At 43.0% G+C, this 22483-nt stretch overlaps 1 protein-coding gene across 1 annotated transcript in view; it reads left to right on the top strand.

Annotated features, from left to right (window-relative positions):
• Positions 1–22483, top strand: part of LOC126249291 (neuronal PAS domain-containing protein 4) — a 462434-nt gene that overhangs the window by 167429 nt on the left and 272522 nt on the right. The gene's annotated exons all lie outside the window — the stretch shown is intronic.

The following is a 22483-nucleotide window of genomic DNA, read 5'->3' as shown; positions in this document are numbered from 1 at the left end:
ACTCGTGAACTTGTAGTAGGCCAGAAAGAGAGAGAGAGAGAGAGAGAGAGAGAGAGAGAGAGAGAGAGAGAGAGCGAGAGACGAAGGTATAATTTAGTGGCATTGTTCTAGAAACATTTTTCTCATGTCGACTGATATTATTTTCTGTTTACTCTCCTCCACACACGCTACCTGACTCTGTATCCCTCCCGCCCAGGTCATAACTTTTTACTTTAATACGTTTATGCAATGAGCGCACCGTATCAGGAGTTACGGGATATCCAGAATGAAAATGCGACGCGTCTCGTAACATATCTTCTATTGACTCACCATCTATGCGTAACCATGAACTATCGCGAAACATTAAGAGACAGACATTAAAATACACGAACAAGTTTCATGTGCGACATGTCAGTATCTCAGCAATATAGTGCCGTACGTTTAGTCTAGCTCTTGCTAAGCTCTCTAATTGCAGAACAGTGCATTACTTGCAGCTACCGTGTAAATGCTAAAGTTCGTCAGCTCTATGAACACGCGCTCCTAAAGGGCAACTCTGTGTATCCTTGTTAATTATCGAACTTGGCAACGATGTGTTCTGATAGTTGCTCCGTTCTGTAATGACCCATAATTGCACTCAGATGTCTTCCCTTGATATAATGCACTCGTTGAAGCCTACGACTACACTGAGAAATCATATAAAACTGTTTGATCTTCATGTGCGGTAATGAAGAAACAAGGACACAAACAAATCGGCGTGTCTACCACAATATATCAATACCTATAGATGTAGACTAACGCCGTCCGCTGGTGGCCGAGCGGTTCTGGCGCTACAGTCTGGAACCGCGCGACCGCTACGTCGCAGGTTCGTATCCTGCCTCGGGCATGGGTGTGTGTGTTGTCCTTAGGTTAGTTAGGTTTAAGTAGTTCTAAGTTCTAGGGGACTTATGACCTCAGCAGTTGAGTCCCATAGTGCTCAGAGCCATTTGAACCATTTTTTGTAGACTAACGAAACTGTGCCGAAGAAAAGAGTGAGACAAGGTTGTTATTTATCTCTCACACATCTTAATATTTATGATGGTGACCTTCAGGGAGACGAAGAAACGAATAACGACCGGATTCTATTTGAATACAGACAGAACCCTAAATTATGCTTTACATGCCGACGACATAATTTACAAGGAATTGAAAATGACATGCAAAGCCAAGTGTACACATTACATTTACTCTGGCAAGCTTATGGACAATCAACTTCTAAAAGTAAAACGAAAGTTTTGCGATTCTGTGTACAGACGCTGTATGATAGAATCACTACTAGAAGATCACATGTTCAGACAATACCATCATCAAATATTTAGGAAAATTGTTAATAGACATACTAGCACCATTAAAGCTTTAAGGTCAATAAAAATAAAAATTATGTAGGAGTAAGACAAGAAAGTAAACAAAGATCAAGGTTTACAAAACAATGGCTATTTCGATCCTGCAATACGGAAACGAAAGTGGAATCTCACAAAAAGATAAAAGTCGACACTGCAGTCCACTGAAATTAGGTTCTTTCGAGTTTTAAAGTGATACACTTTGGAAGTAATGATCCCAAATGAAGACGTATGCAAGGAATTCAGGTCTGCAACGTACTGAGTAAAGCAAAAGAGAACACGGAGCGTCAAGCCAAGTTCATTTTGAGGACGTAAAGAAATGGAACTACCAGCTGGAACTTAGAAAACTGAAGAAATAATGGACACCGCAGCATGTTAACTAACCTAATCTTTGAGCGAAGATGACGAATATTTGTACCAGCGAACGAGTTGGCGCATTGCTAAAACACTAGACTTGCAGTCGGGAGGACGTTTCAAATCCCCGTCCGGCTATCCAGATTTGGGTGACATTGTATGCGTACATCGTTTGAGACAAGTGCCAGGATGATAGCTTTTCAGAAGGATACTGACGAAGTACTTCTCATTTCTCCCTCAGTCCTTCTTTTTCTTATTTATCGTGTTAGTGACTACAGTTTATATCATATGAACAACTATATCGTCAGATGTAAAGGAAGTTATTGTATAGGTTGTAATATTAATCGGTAAATGTGTTAACTCTGGCTTATGTTTAAAATATCTATAACACTGATCTTATGTATCATAGGGAAGCAATTAACGACGTGTAGCTGGATGACAAAAAAGTGAATTTCCTTCCCTTTCATTAGTATTCCCTTCAGAATACACAGCCTTACGTGAAGCATTGATGTGTCACAACCGGAAACAAATTTTGGCAGTAGTTCTATTTATATCTCAAACGATTTTAAAGCTATTTTAAGAAACATTTCATAATTTTCTTGATACTACTGATAATTATATGCTGCTTCACTAATTAAAATGAGACACCAAAGTAACGTACGTTTTGTTTGCGCTGAAATAACAACTAAATCTTCAGCTCTGTGCAAACGCACTCCTATAGGACAGCTCTGTTCATACCTCTAAAGTACGTGTACGTCCTTGTGGCATTGACATTTGGGGACGGTTAATCCCTTCAGTTAACGCTGTGGAACTTAACATTTTGGCACTTAAGGAACTTAAGAATGGAGTTGAACTGATGATATTCTCTTAATATACCAACACACAATTTCATGACTTTTTAATGGCAAACGAGTGAAGTTCGCGCAGGCATTTACTCTTTCGGATCGTTAGTCGTTCATCTAGTTACATTTACGATGCAGGAGTGATATAAGCGATACGTTTGCTGTGAAAGGATCGAACCAGTCACTTTTCCTTCGATGTATCGATTTATTTCTCTGCAACCAATATTAATTTGAGTTCATTGGCGGAAGATATAAATTACGAGTTTAACATAGGACGCAGACTTTCCTATATGATTACTTACCTTGTTTCTTAGATGAATTCCCTAATTAATGATCACCTTTTGATATTGTAGTTCTTCTTAATTTACATGCTTGCATGAAAAATGGACAAAATTGCCATCATATAAAAGGAAAAATAATGCGGGTGTAATAATAAAAAAATCGATAGTTAACGAAGTGGGATCATTAATATGTCTACTAATACAGTAAACAAGCTGATAGCGACAGAAATTATGGCAACTTGTTTAAGATATTATGTTTAATGTGACATTGCTGCACAAAATAGCTAATAGGAGTGTGTAAGGCAGAATCATACAAGAAACACTGGAGACAGCACATAGTACTCAAAAAAGTATGAGTGAATTGAAATCAGTAATGCAGTACTGTTGTATAACGTGGAAAATTTTTCCAGCGCTTATAAATTGTAATATTATGTGCTGAAACATTCTTCTTTACTTTGCTCCATTTGATAGAAGGCGCCTTTAAAACATCTTAGCGTTTATGATACTATCTGAGGCTGGGATTTATCCCGAAGCGGTGTGGCAAAATAAACCATTATGTCACAGAGAATTAATTTGTTTACTAGCACATATTGTCATTTCACAGTATAAATATTCAAGGAGGTCTATACTTCTCGTTCTTTAAGATGGTAAAATTACTGCCACTTGTCTACAAATCTCATGAGATCTGTAACGACATTTGCTGACTCCTATAGCTTGAGAATTTTTTTCTTGTCTCTGTCAAGAATGAAATATCCTTGAACGAAATATCCGTGGCCTTTTGGGGAACATCGCTTCATAATCGGCAGCTCTTAATAAAATCTGGATTCTGATATTCGTGCCATCTTTTACACAAGACGTCCCACGTATTTTGCTTTGCGTCACAGATCTAGTCGCAATCGACTAACGAATCATAACGCAGAAAACGAGTACCGTGTTGCGTAAGGTACGTTCTTCCCCTTAACTGCTAGATACTATTACCAAAGCATAAATTTTATGTTGTACGAGACACTCAACAAAGTTAAGCACCAGAACTCTGTTATAGTATGTCACAGCAAACAGAATTTAGTGCTTATAAAACCCTTCTTACAAGTACCCTTGAATTTCAAGTATGTGCCGTAAGCAATATATGTTAATAAGTTAAAATTTATTCACTGAGAAAATATCTAAGATATGATGACCAAGTTCAAAAGTATGCTTAACGTGGAAAAAACACTCTTACGACAGTGGTCCACTGTCAACAACTTTAGTTAATTTAGAGATATACAGAATATGCCCTTCAGAAATAACCCATTATAGCGCCGGAATAGCACCACGGATGGAAAATATTCATAAACGAGCATTTATCGCTGACAAAAATCTCTCTGGCGTAGCAGAAAACCAGGAGTCTTATGTTTTAATACGTTTTATAATTTTTTGTATTCCGTAATCCTGTACTGGAACCGGATTAGCATTGGAATGCGTGTAGCCGTTGCGCTTTGTGGGATGTTTACCACGGGTTCATTATAATTTTCTGCAACGACGATGCAGTAAATAACGGAGACAGCGAAGGAACTACATTGGGAAGAAGAGTTAGATCAATCCAAATCCCATAATACGTAATGAGGACAGTCTCGTTTCCAGGCAGATGCATTGCAGCGTTTCAATATCGCAGCGACATGAGAAAAATCGTGCTCGCCTATAGCAATCCACTAGACGGTAGAGAATCTATTAATCGATGAAGATCGACGATTCGTCGGTGCTCAACCGTACGAATTTGAGTGAAAGGGTTGCATTTTCTTGGTAATGTTATTGTAATCCGGTGTATAGCGAGTCATAGGTGACTGTAAGTGGTCAGTCACGCCGTGAAGTAGCAAATACTAATGATACAAAATTTCAGAGCCTGTTGTGTTCAGATGGACGATGCAAATTTCGTTCGGGCGTGCGTGCATGATTGAAGGTACATGCACTGCATCGATTGCAGCCGTTATGAAATATATGAAATCTGTTCTCAGTACCGTATATGGACAACCATAGACTGTACAACAGAACGACGACAGCCAAAATTTGTGCCGGACCGGGTCCCGAACACAGATTTACCGCTTATCACGAGCGGGAGATCCGGATTCGAGTTCCTGTCCATTACGAATTGTCACTGTCGTTATTCCATTATACAGCCGATGGTTGTCCATTCTCGCAAATGCGAATGCGTTTCAAGTAACAGTGAAGTGTGTGAACTGCGGAGTTGCTTTCAGACAATGATAGACATTCAAAAGATGGGGAAGATCGTCTGTGGGCATATACACCAATACAGGACCGCTATTATTTGCACATAAACAGTCTAAGTAGGTGGCAGAATACACCAAAGCTGTAGCGAGCCGTAAAATATCAGCGGGTGCATAACATCAACGCAAACTGTCCGCAGTTGTCTTCGTGAGGCGGTGTCACCCGCAAGGCCCTTTGACAAGGGACCATTAAGAAGACGCGGAGTGGAGGAACATCATGGATGGCGCAAAATGCATCAACTGCTATTTAGTTCTCTGACGTGTCATGATTTAGTATAAAGGCTTACATTCCCCTTGTTTGTATCTGGAAGGAGCATCTAACTCGAAAACTAGGAATCAGTACAGACAAATGTGCACTCTTCGACGTCGTCTAAAATAGATCTACACTGTTTGAACGAATAGTGACGAGATCCTGCGATCTATTAGTGTGCCTCATGCTATGAACTTTGGTGACTCATTAACTTTTATGAGCGGCTATATTATTTCCCATAGAGCTCAGTTCAGACATACTAATATGGAATGACTAAACACGGCCTTTGAACTTTAACCCCATGAAACACGTTTGGGATTTACTCGGGAGACGCACTGCACCTGGGCCAGTACTTTCCATAACACTAGTAGAGAGTAAATATGCTCTCTCTCTCACACACACAATGACCACAAACCGTAATACGGTACACTTACCATCGTTGTTTCCTCGCTTTCAGAGCTGCTTTGCTTTACAGATCACTTACTCCTACTTGTTGGTAGGTTACAAAAACGTAAGTGATAGATTCATCGGGGAAGCCTTTTAGACTATCTAAATGAGTTTGGATTGCCTAAGAAACAGGTCAGCCAGCTGAAAGACAGCGTGATACAGACGAAGGGTGAAATGAAACTTGAAAATAAATTAAAGTTCATACTCAAAATATCCACGGGTGTGCCGCCGGTCTATAGTGTCCAACGGGCACTATAGACCGGCAGCACACCCGTGGATATTTTGATTATCAAATACGCCGGGAGAAACTCAAGAATCACAAAGTTCATACTGGTCACAATTTTTGGTCTGAGACAAGGACATGTATCACGTATGAAGAAGATTATACTAGAAAACTATAATGTAAATTTTGGCCGACCGAGGTGGCCGAGTGGTTCTAGGCGTTACAGTCTGGAACCGCTCGACCGTTACGGTCGCGGGTTCGAATCCTGCCTCGGGAATGGATGTGTGTGACGTCCTTAGGTTAGTTAGGTTTAAGTAGTTCTAAGTTCTAGGGGACTGATGACCTCAGATGTTAAGTCCCATAGTGCTCAGAGCCATTTCAACTTTTTTTTTTTTTTTTCTGGAAGGGAAATTGGAGACGAAAACGTCGTACATTTGGCGTATATTGACGATGTAATCTTACTTTACAGAAGGAAGTAAAGTTAATACAACTGCGAGTAGTAAAGGGGAGTGTGGAAGACCAGATTTGGCTACTTGTTAACGAAGCCAAGGCTGAGTATCGCCCAGTCAGTCGCCGACGAAACAATGATGTGTGGCGGCACCTGATAGTGTCAGTCGGGAAGACGTAAAAGAACTGGCTTCAGTGACGATGTATCTTGCGCAACAGAGACAGAAGTGAGGATCCATGCGGAAACCATAGTTACTGCATTCTCAACCAAATTCTAAAGTGACACAGGGTGACGAGACAATTCAAACTCCTACTAGAAAGCCTATAATCCAACCGGCAGTGTTATATGCATTTGAAATTGGACTATAATCGTCTACTCACATTACAACGGAAGATTTCAAAGCAGGAAATAATTACGGCCGAATGGTAGATCGGGCATAAATTAAGAACTTGAGAAACAATATGAATAACCAGACACAGTGGATCCAATGAGGAGTAAACGCTGTAGGTAGCCATGTCATGTCGTTAGAATCACTGCCTTGCATTGGCCTCTAACTACTAGATTTCATGTCACATGGAAGGAGACCGCGTGGCAGTCCAAGAAAAAAATGGAGTAATATAATGCAGGACAGTTTGAGAAGAATGAAAGAATCAATGGGGAGAAACGATGTAACTGCTTGTAGTCCCGTTGATCTGATCGAGGAACGATGGTGATGACAGCTTTACTGGTACAAAAGTTATCCCGTCCTATCTTCGACCATTTACACTGTAATTAATGAACTCCTAAATCGCAAAATCCAATACACTGTACTATCTCTAAATGGGCATCTTGTCAGGTATGTTTTCGGAGTAATTAAACATATGCAGGGTGTAATACGTATGAGTACAGATATTTATACTGGTGACTGAGGACAGTGTAATGAACAACATTACATCACTACCTACGTCATTTGCAGACTAATAACTATAGCTATTAGAAGTCGTATGTTTTTAGATTAGTTAGTACCTCCAAGTACATGTGGCAAGAACAAGCCGTCAATGCTTATTTTCGTCTTGGCAGTAGGTAAGATGCTGAAAAGTGGACACGTGGGCGCAAAGCGGTAAGTCTATACTGAAAGGCATAGTACACCTAGTCGTGCGGTTAATACAGTGCTGAAAACGTCAGGTCGTAAAGCTTGTAGCGTGTTTTTGGGAAGACTGTTCGATGCACAGAAGAAACAACCAACACACCGATATGTGTACATATTAAGGTATTACATACAGAAGTATCCGCACTTACACCCGTTGCGCCCTTTATTTACATATAATGACTGAAATATCGTTTGATCATCTACAAAAAAATGGCTCTGAGCACTATGGGACTCAACTGCTGTGGTCATAAGTCCCCTAGAACTTAGAACTACTTAAACCTAACTAACCTAAGGACAGCACACAACACCCAGCCATCACGAGGCAGAGAAAATCCCTGACCCCGCCGGGAATCGAACCCGGGAACCCGGGCGTGGGAAGCGAGAACGCTACCGCACGACCACGAGATGCGGGCGTTGATCATCTACATCCTTTGATCATCGTAGCTGTGGGATTCTGTTTTGTACACCCCCAACTGATGACCATTTCTTTCATTATGAGAACAAGAATTGATTAACTTAAGATAAAAAGTCTCTGAAGTAATTACAATGAGTTTCTGATTAACCAACAGATACCGTAGCGACAACATAAAAGAAAGAACACAACAATAATATCCACAACAGAAGGACACAATTTCACTGTCGTTTGAAACAAATGGGCGGCAGCAAGTTAACTAGAGGGATGTCAGGTGTGTAGCGAAAACTCCAAAACCACGATATCCTAGTTTATAAACACTAAAGAAACCCTCCAAACATTAGGAAACGAATTAGGTGATAACTCAGTAGAGAACTCTTCCTAGTACGTTATTCAACGGAATTAATCGAGATGAACGACCAACAAAAATACTATACAAACAGAGGAGCTCAAGAAGTAGATAGTAGAATACCAAAAGTAAGTAGTCATCACAGTAGTGGGTAAAGTAACAGTTTTGCCAAACAACTTTTCTTCCATCCACTTACTTCTTGTGTGAATGAATTGTAAATGTACCCTAAATAATACACACATCAAAAAAAGTTTTGCTTCATTCCGGTTCCCAGAACTCCTGCAGATAGACGTTGACTGTGGATATTGTATCACAGACACAGTCCTTTTGACTGTTCAGAGATGCCACTAAACCTGCCCAAAGATGTAAACAACCACGTATGAGCCGCTCCTATTAGACGTAGGGGGTCCGACAGACGGTCAATACCGCGGTTCGATCGCGTCCGCATTGTTACTTTGTGCCAGGAAGGGCTCTCAACAAGGGAAGCGTCCAGGTGTCTCTGAGTGAACCAAAGCGATGTTGATCGGACATGAGCGAGATACAGAGAGACAGGAACTGTCGATGACATTCCTCGCTCAGGCCGCTCAAGGGCTACTAATACAGTGGATGACCGCGCTACCTATGGATTACGGCTAGGAGGAACCCTGACAGCAACGCCACTATGTTGAATAATGCTTTTCGTGCAGCCACAGGACGTTGTGTTACGACTCAAACTGTGCGCAGTAGGCTGCATGATGCGTAACTTCACTCCCGACGTTTATGGCGAGGTCCATCTTTGCAACTACGACACCATGCAGCGCGGTACAGATGGGCCCAACAACCTGCCGAATGGACCGCTCAGGATTGGCATCACGTTCTCTCCACTGACGAGTGTCGCATATGCCTTCAACCAGACAATCGTCGCAGACATGTCTGGAGGCAACCCAGTGAGGCTAAACTCCTTAGACACACTGTCCAGCGAGTGCAGCAAGGTGGAAGTCCCTGCTGTTTCGGGGTGGCATTATGTGGAGCCGACGTACGCCGCTGGTGATCATGGAAGGCGCCGTAACGGCTGTACTATACGTGAATACCATCTTTCGACCGATAGTGATACCATACCGGCAGCATATTGGCGATGTATTCGTCTTCATGGACGATAATTCGCTCCCCAACCGCGCACATCTTATGAATGACTTCCTTCAGGATAACGACATCGCTCGACTATAGTGGCCAGCATTTTCTCCAGACATTAACCCTAGATTGAAAATGGCTGTTTATGGACGACGAGACCCATCAACCACTCTGAGTTATCTACGCCGAATCGCCGTTGAGGAGTCGGACAATCTGGACCAACAGTGCCTTGATGAACTTGTGGATAGTATGGTACGACGGATACACACATGCAGCAATGCCAGAGGACGTGCTACTGGGTATTAGAGGTACCGGTGTGTGCAGCAATCTGGACCACCACATCTGAAGGTCTCGCTGTGTGGTGGCACAACATGCAATGTTTGGTTTTCATAAGTAATAAAAAGGGTGGAAATGATGTTTGTGTTGATCTCTATTCTAATTTTCTGTACAGGTTCCGGAACTCTCGGGATCGAGGTGATGCCAAACTTTTTTTGATGTTTATATATCATTTTGCGTGTTAAGGTTTTCATTCGTTCTTCTTACACTGTCTTCGTTAAAATTACTCGAAATCTAATAGACGATAGACGTCGGCCGTGTGTGATGTGTTTATCTAGAGAGCATTAGGTATTTTTCCTGTTTCGTACATGCAAGGATAAACAGCCATTCGGAAATAGTATGATATGTACGCAGAGCATGACCAACCAAGATGTCTACCAAGAGTGGAGAGCATGTGTGACCAAGTGATGATGAGACGGTCGCGACAAAGCCGACTGTATACCAGCATTTGCAGTACATAATGACGTAAAGATATAGCTAATTTTATACACTCCTGGAAATGGAAATAAGAACACCGTGAATTCATTGTCCCAGGAAGGGGAAACTTTATTGACACATTCCTGGGGTCAGATACATCACATGATCACACTGACAGAACCACAGGCACATAGACACAGGCAACAGAGCACGCACAATGTCGGCACTAGTAAAGTGTATATCCACCTTTCGCAGCAATGCAGGCTGCTATTCTCCCATGGAGACGATCGTAGAGATGCTGGATGTAGTCCTGTGGAACGGCTTGCCATGCCATTTCCACCTGGCGCCTCAGTTGGACCAGCGTTCGTGCTGGACGTGCAGACCGCGTGAGACGACGCTTCATCCAGTCCCAAACATGCTCAATGGGGGACAGATCCGGAGATCTTGCTGGCCAGGGTAGTTGACTTACACCTTCTAGAGCACGTTGGGTGGCACGGGATACATGCGGACGTGCATTGTCCTATTGGAACAGCAAGTTCCCTTGCCGGTCTAGGAATGGTAGAACGATGGGTTCGATGACGGTTTGGATGTACCGTGCACTATTCAGTGTCCCCTCGACGATCACCAGTGGTGTACGGCCAATGTAGGAGATCGCTCCCCACACCATGATGCCGGGTGTTGGCCCTGTGTGCCTCGGTCGTATGCAGTCCTGATTGTGGCGCTCACCTGCACGGCGCCAAACACGCATACGATCATCATTGGCACCAAGGCAGAAGCGACTCTCATCGCTGAAGACGACACGTCTCCATTCGTCCCTCCATTCACGCCTGTCGCGACACCACTGGAGGCGGGCTGCACGATGTTGGGGCGTGAGCGGAAGACGGCCTAACGGTGTGCGGGACCGTAGCCCAGCTTCATGGAGACGGTTGCGAATGGTCCTCGCCGATACCCCAGGAGCAACAGTGTCCCTAATTTGCTGGGAAGTGGCGGTGCGGTCCCCTACGGCACTGCGTAGGATCCTACGGTCTTGGCGTGCATCCGTGCGTCGCTGCGGTCCGGTCCCAGGTCGACGGGCACGTGCACCTTCCGCCGACCACTGGCGACAACATCGATGTACTGTGGAGACCTCACGCCCCACGTGTTGAGCAATTCGGCGGTACGTCCACCCGGCCTCCCGCATGCCCACTATACGCCCTCGCTCAAAGTCCGTCAACTGCACATACGGTTCACGTCGACGCTGTCGCGGCATGCTACCAGTGTTAAAGACTGCGATGGAGTTCCGTATGCCACGGCAAACTGGCTGACACTGACGGCGGCGGTGCACAAATGCTGCGCAGCTAGCGCCATTCGACGGCCAACACCGCGGTTCCTGGTGTGTCCGCTGTGCCGTGCGTGTGATCATTGCTTGTACAGCCCTCTCGCAGTGTCCGGAGCAAGTATGGTGGGTCTGACACACCGGTGTCAATGTGTTCTTTTTTCCATTTCCAGGAGTGTAGTACAGCAGCCATTAAAACATGAACAGACTCTTTCATGGCGAGATGCTACCAAAGGGGAAGCAAAAATGCAAGTACATATTCTAGTATTGCTGAGGTTGCTACTAAAAATAAGCAGCAGGTATGTTTGGTAACTCAAACAGTTCGTGCAAATTTTCTCGTATTTCCAAAATCTTAGCTAAATCAGAGTGAGGAACAATATGGTTAATGGGCTATCTTGTAAAACGTTTAGTTCTGAGACAAGGAATCTCTTTAACTTGGGGGAATAAATTTAATGTAGAAATAACAGTGACTTTTAAATGCCGATCAACATCACCCAGCTAGGTGGCAGTGTGGTTATAAGACTGGATTTATATTCTGGAGATGCAAAGTTAAGAACCCTGTGGATCACTGAAATATAGATTTCCGTTGTTTTCCTAATTTGAGTAAGCATAATTCCAGGCTGGTCCCTTTGCGAAGGACAGGGCGGATTTCATTCTTATTCCATGTACATTTCGAGCTTCTGCTCCATCTCTAACGACCTCTTCTGAACTCGATGTTACACGTTAATCTTCCTTCTTTCTACAATGTGTACAATTTTGCATCACAGTCCACCATGTATGACGGACGCATTTTCTATTTTATACTCCTGTGTTACATTCGTCAAGAGGTTAACGATGACTGTCTTTACCCTTTGATATAAGCCTGAATTGTCAAAATATTTCCGTCTTCGTCGGGAAATTTTAAGAACAAACATTCCCGACATACATGTAACGTATCCGACTGGATTCTGTTGAGCATTTTTATGACGTACTGACTAAACAAATCCGATAAAACACGGGCAATTCTTTTCTGACTACTCTCTGTCTTTCAGGTTAATCAGATTTGGTAAGGTTCCCCCACTGATCATCACTGCTCTAGAATCGGTCGGTGGAGAGTTTTGTATGTAATCTTCTCTGGATTCTTTTAGTGACTCTATATATCATTTCTCATCGCCACAATTTTAATAATACTGTTGTTCCACATTAAACAACTCCGGACGGATATAGCTGGACATCTGGCTGTTTTCCGTAGATCTAGTGATACATCGGTAATGATGTAACGAACAGCATCAAGTATTCTCCTTTATTTACGCCGTTTAATTAATTAACGCGTCAAATGTAGAGTCCCACGACCCACCAGTGTTTTAGCAGGACAGTTTATGGCAGCAGTCGGTATATAATTTTAAGATGTACCTCCAATAAGTGACAGAGCCTGGTGGTGAAGTGGTGAGACATTGCACTCGCATCCAGCAGGATGGCGATTCAATCACCGTCCCATCCACATTTAGGTTTTTCGTGATTTCTCGGAATTGCTTAAGGCAAATGCCACAATGGTCCTTCGGAAAGGATATGGTCAATATTATTCCCTCTTCCTTCGCAGTCCAAACTTGTGTACCATCTCTAATGACCTTGCAGTCGACAGGACACTTAACCCTAATGTCCCTTCTTTATTTCGAAAATGTGGGCAAGGTGCCAGTACGAATTAGCACTTTTTCTTCATCCCCGGTGCTATCCGTGAAGTTACGCATTCTTCTAAAACACACACCAATAACCGTGAATGATTGTATCGTGCTTTATTTAAAATATATTTAGGAAGACTCTCCAGTTATCCAAATTCGGTGTATTAGCGAGGGTCTGAGGTCACATTACGCTTAATCATGATACTAACAAGCTCTGACATCATAAAAGACATCGTTTCAGATCAACATGATGCCGGTAGGAACATGTGTGAAGGTAGTACCGCGAGGTAACGGAGAAGCGCACACGCGCCTATATATTTACGTTCCGTAGAATCTAGCCGCGAGTTAAGCAATTCTCGAGGGAGACGAGAGAGCCGATTTGAAGTCCTTACAAGGAAGGTAATCAGGCCTCGAAGGCAGCGTGCGGTCGCATGTTTAGGGGCGGTAATGCGACGGAACCACATAAAGTGTCTGGCCGCGAATCTGGGCACCCATCGCTTGAGGGCGCTTCGTTAGCGTGGGCCGCGCCGGCCTTCAGAAGTGGACTCTCTCTTCCTCAAATCACCTTCGCTGCCGGCTTCTTCGCCGCTCGTCGATATTCTCTGGCCGCGTATGAGCGCCTTTATTTTTGCCGCCTGCAGAAAATGTTGCCTAATGATGCGCGGCAGGCTGCGTTTGCCTTCTCGCGCGATGCTATCAGCCGGTCCCGTTAAGACTACCGGCAACGCACAGCGCCGCGCTCGTCCTGGCATATTTTCCCTCCGCCTGCGGACAGCCTCGTCAATGGGCTGATGAGCTGCAGGCGGAGATGGCCATCTCGCCACTAATTAGGTGGCTTTCTGCTAGAGAATACAGACGTTTACGATTCAAACATTGATCAGTTTCACTCCTACAAGATTCGCGCTGGTATGTAGTGTGGGAAAATAGTGCGCGGCTGTTTGTGTAACGTTGGTCACATGGCTAGAGGCGACGTTCAAATAAGGGAAGCAATGAGAGTAACCTTAGGAGCATGTAGCCCCTCTAAAACCACCTGACTTCAGATCGAATCGTCTAAAGTACTAAAAACTAAACAGTGAGTAGAAGTCAAGTGCAACGCCGACCTTTAGATACATCCAAATCTTAAAGACAATAATCACTGAAAAGCTAGATACCCTCTGTGGTCCACGGAAGTAGCACTAAAAGTAGCATTAGGCCCGCCTGCATCTGCATACACTGCCGTAAAAAAATAGTACACCTGGAAAGACGATATCGTTTGTGGCCCGATGATGGCTTGTGACACCTGGGGGAGAGTAGATGTACTGATAATGGTTTCAACGTCGTCCGCTAACCTTTAGCGTAGTTGCATAGCTACCAATGCGCCAACTGTGTCTACCCTTTACTGAGGAATGGAATGCCCACAGCCAGAAGGCTCAGTGTGGTGGAAACGTGTGAAGCAAGCGGGCAACCTTGGCATGGAGAATGCAAGACAACAACCATCTGCACCAACAGTTCGACGACGTTTGCAGCAGGATGGACTATCAGCTTGGAGACCATGGCTGCGGTTACCCTTGTCGCTTGCATCACAGACAGGAGCGCCTGCAATGGTGTACTCAACGACGAACCTGGGTGCACGAATGGCAAAACGTCATGTTTTCGGATGAATCCAGGTTCTGTTTACAGCATCATGATGATCGCATCCGTGTTTGGCGACATCGCGGTGAACGCACATTGGAAGCGTGTATTCGTCATCGCCATGCTGGCGTATCACCCTGCCTGATGGTATAGGGTGCCATTGGTTACACGTCTCGGTCACCTCTTGTTCGCATTGACGGCACTTTTTAACAGTGGATGTTTCATTTCAGATGTGTTACGACCCGTGGGTTTACACTTCATTCAATCCCTGCGAGACCCTACATTTCAGCAGGATAATGCACGACCGCATGTTGCAGGTCCTGTACGGGCCTTTCTGAATAAAGAAAATGTTCGACTGCTGCCCTGGCCAGCACATTCTCCAAATCTCTCACCAATTGAAAACGTCTGGTCAATGGTAGTCCAGCAACTGGCTCGTCACAATGCACCAGTCACTACTCTTGATGAACTGTGGTATAGTGCTGAAGCTGCATGGGCAGCTGTACCTGTACACGCCATCCAAGCTCTGCTTGACTCAACCCCCAGGCTTTTCAAGGCCGTTACTACGGCCAGAAGTGGTTGTTCTGGGTACTGATTTCTCAGGATGTGTGCACCCGAATTGCGTGAAAATGTAATCACATGTCAGTTCTAGTATAACATATTTGTCCAATGAATACCCGTTTATTATCTGCATTTCTTCTTGGTGTAGCAATTTTAATGGCCAGTAGTGTAGATCTGGTGAGCGCTGTCTCGTAGAGTGTAATCGTCCGAGACACACTGGCCCCACTCCAGGTTTCATGGTCTGAGGTGAGATAAGCTACAGGTCTCGTTCACCTTTGGTGTTTCTGGAGAGGACGCCAACCAGCGCTCGGTACTTGCGTAATGTTGTTTGACTCGTTCTTTTTCCGTTTTTGAAACAGGAAGGTGATGAGTTGTTCCAACAGGATAATGCTCGCCCACAAACTTCATGTGAATCTCAACGTGCTCTGCAAGAGGTGCAGGAAGTTCCCTGGCCCGCACGATCTCCAGACGTGTCTCCAATCGAGCACGTGTCGGATGTGACGGGTTGAGAAAGTACTCGTGCGACTCATCAATCAACAACTGTTACAGATCTACGTGAATAGGTCGCGTAGGAGAGGAATAATGTATCTAGGACAATACTCGCCGATCGACTGGATGTCAGAGTCAGCGGCAGCATTGGCGCACATGGTGGCTACGTCACACTACACGTGTTTCAGCACGGGTCGATACATAGTACTTCAGAACCTGAGCTATTCATCTCTAAATACAATCATCTCATGTACTCCACATGCACTGTTGCGAGAATGAACCTTGAGTGAATTGGAAATCTCTAAAATGGTGTACTAATTTCTTTTCCCGGCAGTGTTTGTGCTTTCCAAACCACTGTGAAGAGTGTGACAGTTGCAACTTTTCCCTGTACGACTTTTTAGGGCTTTTTACAATCCATTCGAACATGGAGCGCGTACAGAATGATTGCTTAAGCGTGTCTGTGACAACTGTAATCTGTCTAATCTCGTCTTCACCCATCATACGGGAGTCATTCGTTGGGGACTGTAGTATATCTGTAGTTTCCTAACTTAACAATAGTTCCTGAATCCTTTTAAGTAGTCTGTCATGGGATTATTGACGTCTATTTTCAGGTGTCTGCCGCTTCAGGTTTTTCAGCATCTCCGTTACACTCTCACATGGCGCAAACAAATCTGTGCCATTCTTTTTATACGTCCAGCATCTCCCCTCTGCTATGGGCGCCATACACTTGAGAAATATTCTTGGATGTGTCGCACGAGTGTTTTGTAATAAATGTCCTTTGTTGACGGACTGCATTTTCCGAGTATCTTACCTCATCAGAGTCTGCAATTTACTTTATCGACGACTCTGAGCGTATATAAGTGGTCATCAAAAAGTTCCCTTTGGGGAGGAGGGGAGGGGGGGAGAGCGTTTGATGGGTTGCTGCATCCTACATGCAACCTACCGCGACTCTGATGAGGGTATATTAGCAACAACGTGTAGGAAAGGGATTCGTGTGGACTTCGAACGGAATCTGTCTGATCGCCTCTTACACTATCTTTCCATTCCATTTTATATTCCTACAAAGTGTTACATCCAGGTCTTTGATTAACTTCTCATGGTTGGGATTCACAGTCATGTAATATTTCTTAGAAGACATCTTAGTCGCCGTTGAGTGTATAAAACATTTACTATCACGATTGCAATTTCCGCCTCATGGCCATTTTCAAGTAACACTGCAAAAGTATTCGTCTCATGAGGAGAACACAGAAAGTGCCACAACCCGATTTCCCAGAAACTTCAGGAAGTGGAAGAGGAGTCAAAATAAGCAAACACTTGTGTCGGCTGCTCCATAGATACTCGACCGATTCTGAGAAAAACGGCGGTCAAAATTTTCGGCGTAATTTAGTTGCCCTTTCGAACACAGTCCATTGCAAGCGCCAGTTCTCGGTAAAATGATCCATTATGCGCAGTTCCTCTCTTTTTTTCCAACATTTGACTTTTTTTGCAATATTAACGACGTTTCTTTTTCGAGTAAGGTTCATTCGAAGAAATGTCACAGTGACGAACCTGTCTTCACGTGATACTCGTGGTATTCGGAATTTCTGTGATTCCAATGTTTCTACTATCGGTATTGTCCAAGGGAATGCACCAAATCTTCCAGAAGAATGAACATAAGAATAAAATATAAGCAATAATATGAGAAATGATACACGAATGAAATATAAGAATATGATAATTTCAGAAGATTTTATCCCCAAAATACCATACAGTCGTATATGAGTATAATAAATGTATAACACTGTGAAATCTAGTAGTAATTCCACGCCCTTGAAAACCCTAACATGATGAGAAACATTAGTGTAGTAACCTTCTACGGACAGGGGTAGATAAAAAACGGGATAAAACATAAAAAAATAAATACAATAATCGGGTTTAGAACATGGGGTGCAAACCCGGGAGGTACACTAAAGGAATTATACTGAAAACAATTTCGAATAATTTTCTGATTCATTTATAGATTTAAAAAAACCATTCATCAGACATACAATTAGTAGACGAATATGACAACAATATTTCATTATACAGTGGAAAACATTCGTGGGTAGACAAATGGAAAACAAAAATAAAAGTTATAATCGGGTTTCACACACGGGGGCAAAAGTGTGAAGCCGTAACGCTAGCCACTGTGCCACCGCTTCGCTTGAGCCAGTGATTTGCTAAAAGGCATACACATTAGTCGAAAACTTTGACCGCCGTTTCCTCAGTAACTTTGAGGTATCTGCGTATAAGCACGAGTTCGTTTATTTTGATCCCTTTTCCATTGAGTGATGATTCTGGGAGATCGAGTAATGGTACTTGCCTTGTCATCCTCGTTAGGTGACTGTCCTGTGACTACAATATCAGTGAGTCACATTTGGAATCAATCTTTTCATATTCCTTTTGTGGAGTGCACAGTTTCATATTTCTTAATATTTAAAGCAAGTTGCCAATCTTTGCACCAAAAAAAAAATGGTTCAAATGGCTCTGAGTACTATGGGACTTAACATCTATGGTCATCAGTCCCCTAGAACTTAGAACTACTTAAACCTAACTAACCTAAGGACATCACACAACACCCAGCCATCACGAATCTTTGCACCACTTTGGAATCTTACCATGATCTGAATGAACAGTTTTTGAGCTATCTTGAGACAGTACTTGAGCATAGACAATTCCCTCATCTGTGAAAAGTCAAAGTTTTCCAATAGTACTGCCTGCCATGCCACCAAACTACGAAAAGAACGGCAAGGGTCCCAACAGATCATATCCACCACAACCGAATCTAGAAGTCATTAACTCGTTATTGAGTTAATTTGTAAGGTTGAAATCGAGTGAGGTGGCGCAGTTGCAAGCGTATTCGGCAGAATGCCAGTTCAAATCTCAGTCCGGTCATTCACATTTTGATTTTTAATATTTTCCCTAAGAGTTCCTCTGAAGGGCAAGGCCACTTACCTTCCCCAGTCCCAAATTATAATTACTTCATCGTCGACGGGACGCAAAGCCGTAATATTCCTTCCTTTTTGCTATAAGGTAGAAGGTTTCAACGTCATTAGATGGCTATGGTTGGCGATGCAGCGCATGGGGACACGATCGGGCTTCAGCTGGAAGAAGGCAAAATGGATCTCACTGGACGACTATGTGCGTCAGTGGACAAGTGCAACCCATGGAGTGCTGTGCTGGAAGAGTACGTAACACACTTACACAGTTTCCCAATTACAGCGCTGGGCATGTTCGAGGAACTTAGTGCAGCCGCCTGTAAACAGAAGGATTACATTTTCGTTCTAATTTCTTAAATGAAGCACTCAATTCCTTATGAAATACGTAATTTGCATGTTTGTGCTTTGCAATACTAAACGAGTAAATAAATAAGTGAACATCGAAATGTGCCGGTCAGACGCGGAAACGCGTAACATAATCGACTTATGTCACTTACCTTGTCTGAATTGCTGGCAGAAGCTTGTCACCGACTGCTATTCCATGGTGTAAATCAATTCAGTTTAGCCGCAGTTCAATAATGAAAAGTTTTGACGTGTTCTCACTTCACTAACTCAAATTCAGTTGTGTCAGGGGTGAAAGGCCTACTGCGTTTGTACAAGCGCTCACCGTCTTTCCACCTGGGGATCGTTTCGTCCAGCCTTTTTAGAAGATATCTATATGGGTCCCGAGCCTTCCTTTACGGCGTAAATAATACAGAGTATAGGAAGTCTTAAAATGAGTATTATGAGATAGTGAACTGGTGGCTGGAAATTAATATTTAATTTTTATTTAGACAAACAGCTTAAACCTTAAAACAGTTCCTTAGGCTCATAGCAGCTGTTCAAAGTGACGTACTCCCATCTCATTGCATGTATAACAGCGGCTCTCTCTTCGAAATATAGCTGTTCTCTTTTACAATGAAACAGGCAAATAGGACCCTAACAACAAATTACTCTTTGCTTGAGTTTCATACACCAGGGATTCCCTATAACTCCAAAGGAAAAAAATCATGGACGTCGATGCATAAACATAAGTAGTTAAGGGAATTCGTGCTTCAGCCTTATGGCTCATTCAAGACCAGATACCATCTAAAATACTTATATAATTCTTTTGGATTCTTAGGTCAAATACTCTACCTTCTGTACAGCATTGATTTTAAATGGTCGAGAGGTCACTCGTGGTTTAATGTGAAAACTATTGTACCGTAAAATTTTACTTTTTCAATCAGATAGTCAAAGAGAAAATAATTGTGTCTTATAAAAGGCAGAATACTCATACAAAATTAACCTTTCTCATCAACGGGGAATTAACGAAAAGGAAAATTCGGTCTCATAAAAAGTGAAAAAAAAAACAGTTGGAGTGAACAGGAGGTAAAGCCTGTAGTCTGACAGCTACGAGTCACCACCCACATGATTAGTTACAACGTAGCCGAGATTTCAAAGCACGATAATCCACCTGTGCTCCAACGGGAGGTACCATTCCGAATACTGATGGTGCAAAATATTGTCAATATCAGTGTTTGGTCGTTAAGGAGAAGAGATATGGTTGGGTGCAGTTCATCATCATCATCATCATCATCATCATCATCACCACCACCATCATGGATTGCGACAATGTTTTGCGTTATATCTCAAACTTACCCAGCTATCACATGAAGCACTATTGATGGGTCGGTTGAAGTCGATAGATCACTCGCTGTTAATTGCTTCCGTCACATTACGAACTCGGCGCTACAGTCTCGCAACACAGATTCAAGCTGGGCGCTGCACAGCCAGGGAAGAAGGGGGATTTTATTTCCGAATTTCCGTGCGTTCTGAGATAAATCCAGTCAGATTTGTAAAAAAGTTAGAGTAGTAAGCAATGGCTAGAGTAGGATGTATTCGCGTCTCTGTCTCCGTTTCTCCTAGTGTTTGCTCCGGTATACAGGATAGGCTGTTTTTTTATGATGTTGCAGATTAATTTTATTTCGACTATTTAGACAAATAACCTTCCCGTCACCAAACTTCAATTAACCCATGGGTGCGACGTCGCGTGCGTATAATCGTGTTTTCTGAGGCTTGATTCAGGACCCCTCCAACACTTTCCTAAGTGACTGCGGAAAGCCACCTAAAAACCATACATTGGTAGCAGGTTTACCCAGACGAATGGTCGTCAGTCAAACGCTGGGATAAGATCCAGCTGTAGCTCACCTCCCTGTTCTTAAGAATTTTATTCCCAAAAATATACCATAGCATTGGTAGAAGTGTGCACTATCTCTTTTTTTTATGGACGAGTGTGTAAGCAAGCACGGCTCACTTGACCAGCATTCTGAAAAATCTGGGAAATGAACTGCAGGAAATTGTTCCGAGAACTGTTCATACATGGACTGGAAGGTGGAAACGAGATTAACAAACTAGACAGATTTTTGTTTTGTTTAGACTCCACCGATTTTAAGTTCCAAAATACTGTAGCAGCTCAAGAAAGGCTTTTATGGTTTTACACTCTAGGGAATTCGGAGGTGTGCTAAGGATGCATATGAATATGGTGAAGTTTAGCGTGCGCACATTGATGCGCAGTGGATTTCCGAGAAGTCGCCACCGCCCACTCAGTGCCGGTAGAAATTTAAACAGCGCTGCGAAATGGCCCGCGTTCATTGTTATTCGAATGTAGCGCTTCTGCGCGAGTTTTGATATAAGCCCGTGCCGACCAGGAGCGGCTTTCAAGGAACTTGCCCAGAGCCGCTGCCAGACAGCGAACGCTGCATTTCAAGCATCTGCCTTTTGCAAAATATGTTCAAGCACATTTGTCAACGGCGTCTTGTGGAGAAAAGTACTCGTAATGGTAATCCATTTATTATTTAAAATCTCCCCGTCACTATTGCACAATGTAAATATTCTACGTGTTCTTTGCGTTTACTTATGCGCTCAAAATGCTCGTAATTTATGTTACCAAACTGTGAACGGAAGCTAATGACTGTGGCGGGAATCCGGATTCCTGTACCAGTTAAGGACTTTTTAGTTGTATTTCCTGTTTTTTCTTATAGATCAGTCCAGCGTAGGCAATTCATTGTGCAATAAAGCAGAGATAACTCTTTTTTCGACACAACCTTGGTTTTAAATATTACTCTGGTTTACTAAAACAACAGATGTCAAATTTATAAGAAGCCCCATAAACATTAAAAAGTAGCCAGAAGTATTTGTATCACTCAGTAAGTAAAATTTTCTTCCATTCAGTGCGGATTTCTCGCTGAAAAGAAGCCCATGTTAAGCGTCAGTTATTCACACAGGTCTTCCCTATTTATCATTGGCTATGAACAGATGATACACTGGAACCTCCGCTTTATGAAAAATCTTATACTTTGTCATTTAACGAAGGCAAGCGACTTTCATTTTAAATTTTATGCTCTGGTCTCATTTCCGCGGTTGCGATCTACCTTTATATGATACTGACGTAACATCAGTGCTAGGCCATAGACTGCAGACATTAACGCCATATTTTCGGATTCTGGCTTGTCGCAATATTTCATTATAAGTAAATAAATTAAATGTGTAGCTGTCCTGAAACCAGATATTAAGAAGTTACGTTAATTGATTCTCCTATCGATTGTTTCTAGAACAACTTCATAATTACAAATGAAAAGCACAGTACTGTCTATCTCCTAC

This window comes from Schistocerca nitens, chromosome 3 (genome assembly GCF_023898315.1).
Source record: "Schistocerca nitens isolate TAMUIC-IGC-003100 chromosome 3, iqSchNite1.1, whole genome shotgun sequence".
NCBI classification, from domain to species: Eukaryota; Metazoa; Arthropoda; class Insecta; order Orthoptera; family Acrididae; genus Schistocerca; species Schistocerca nitens.
Note: the sequence above shows the minus strand (reverse complement) of the source record. Positions and strands in the feature narration are given on the sequence as shown.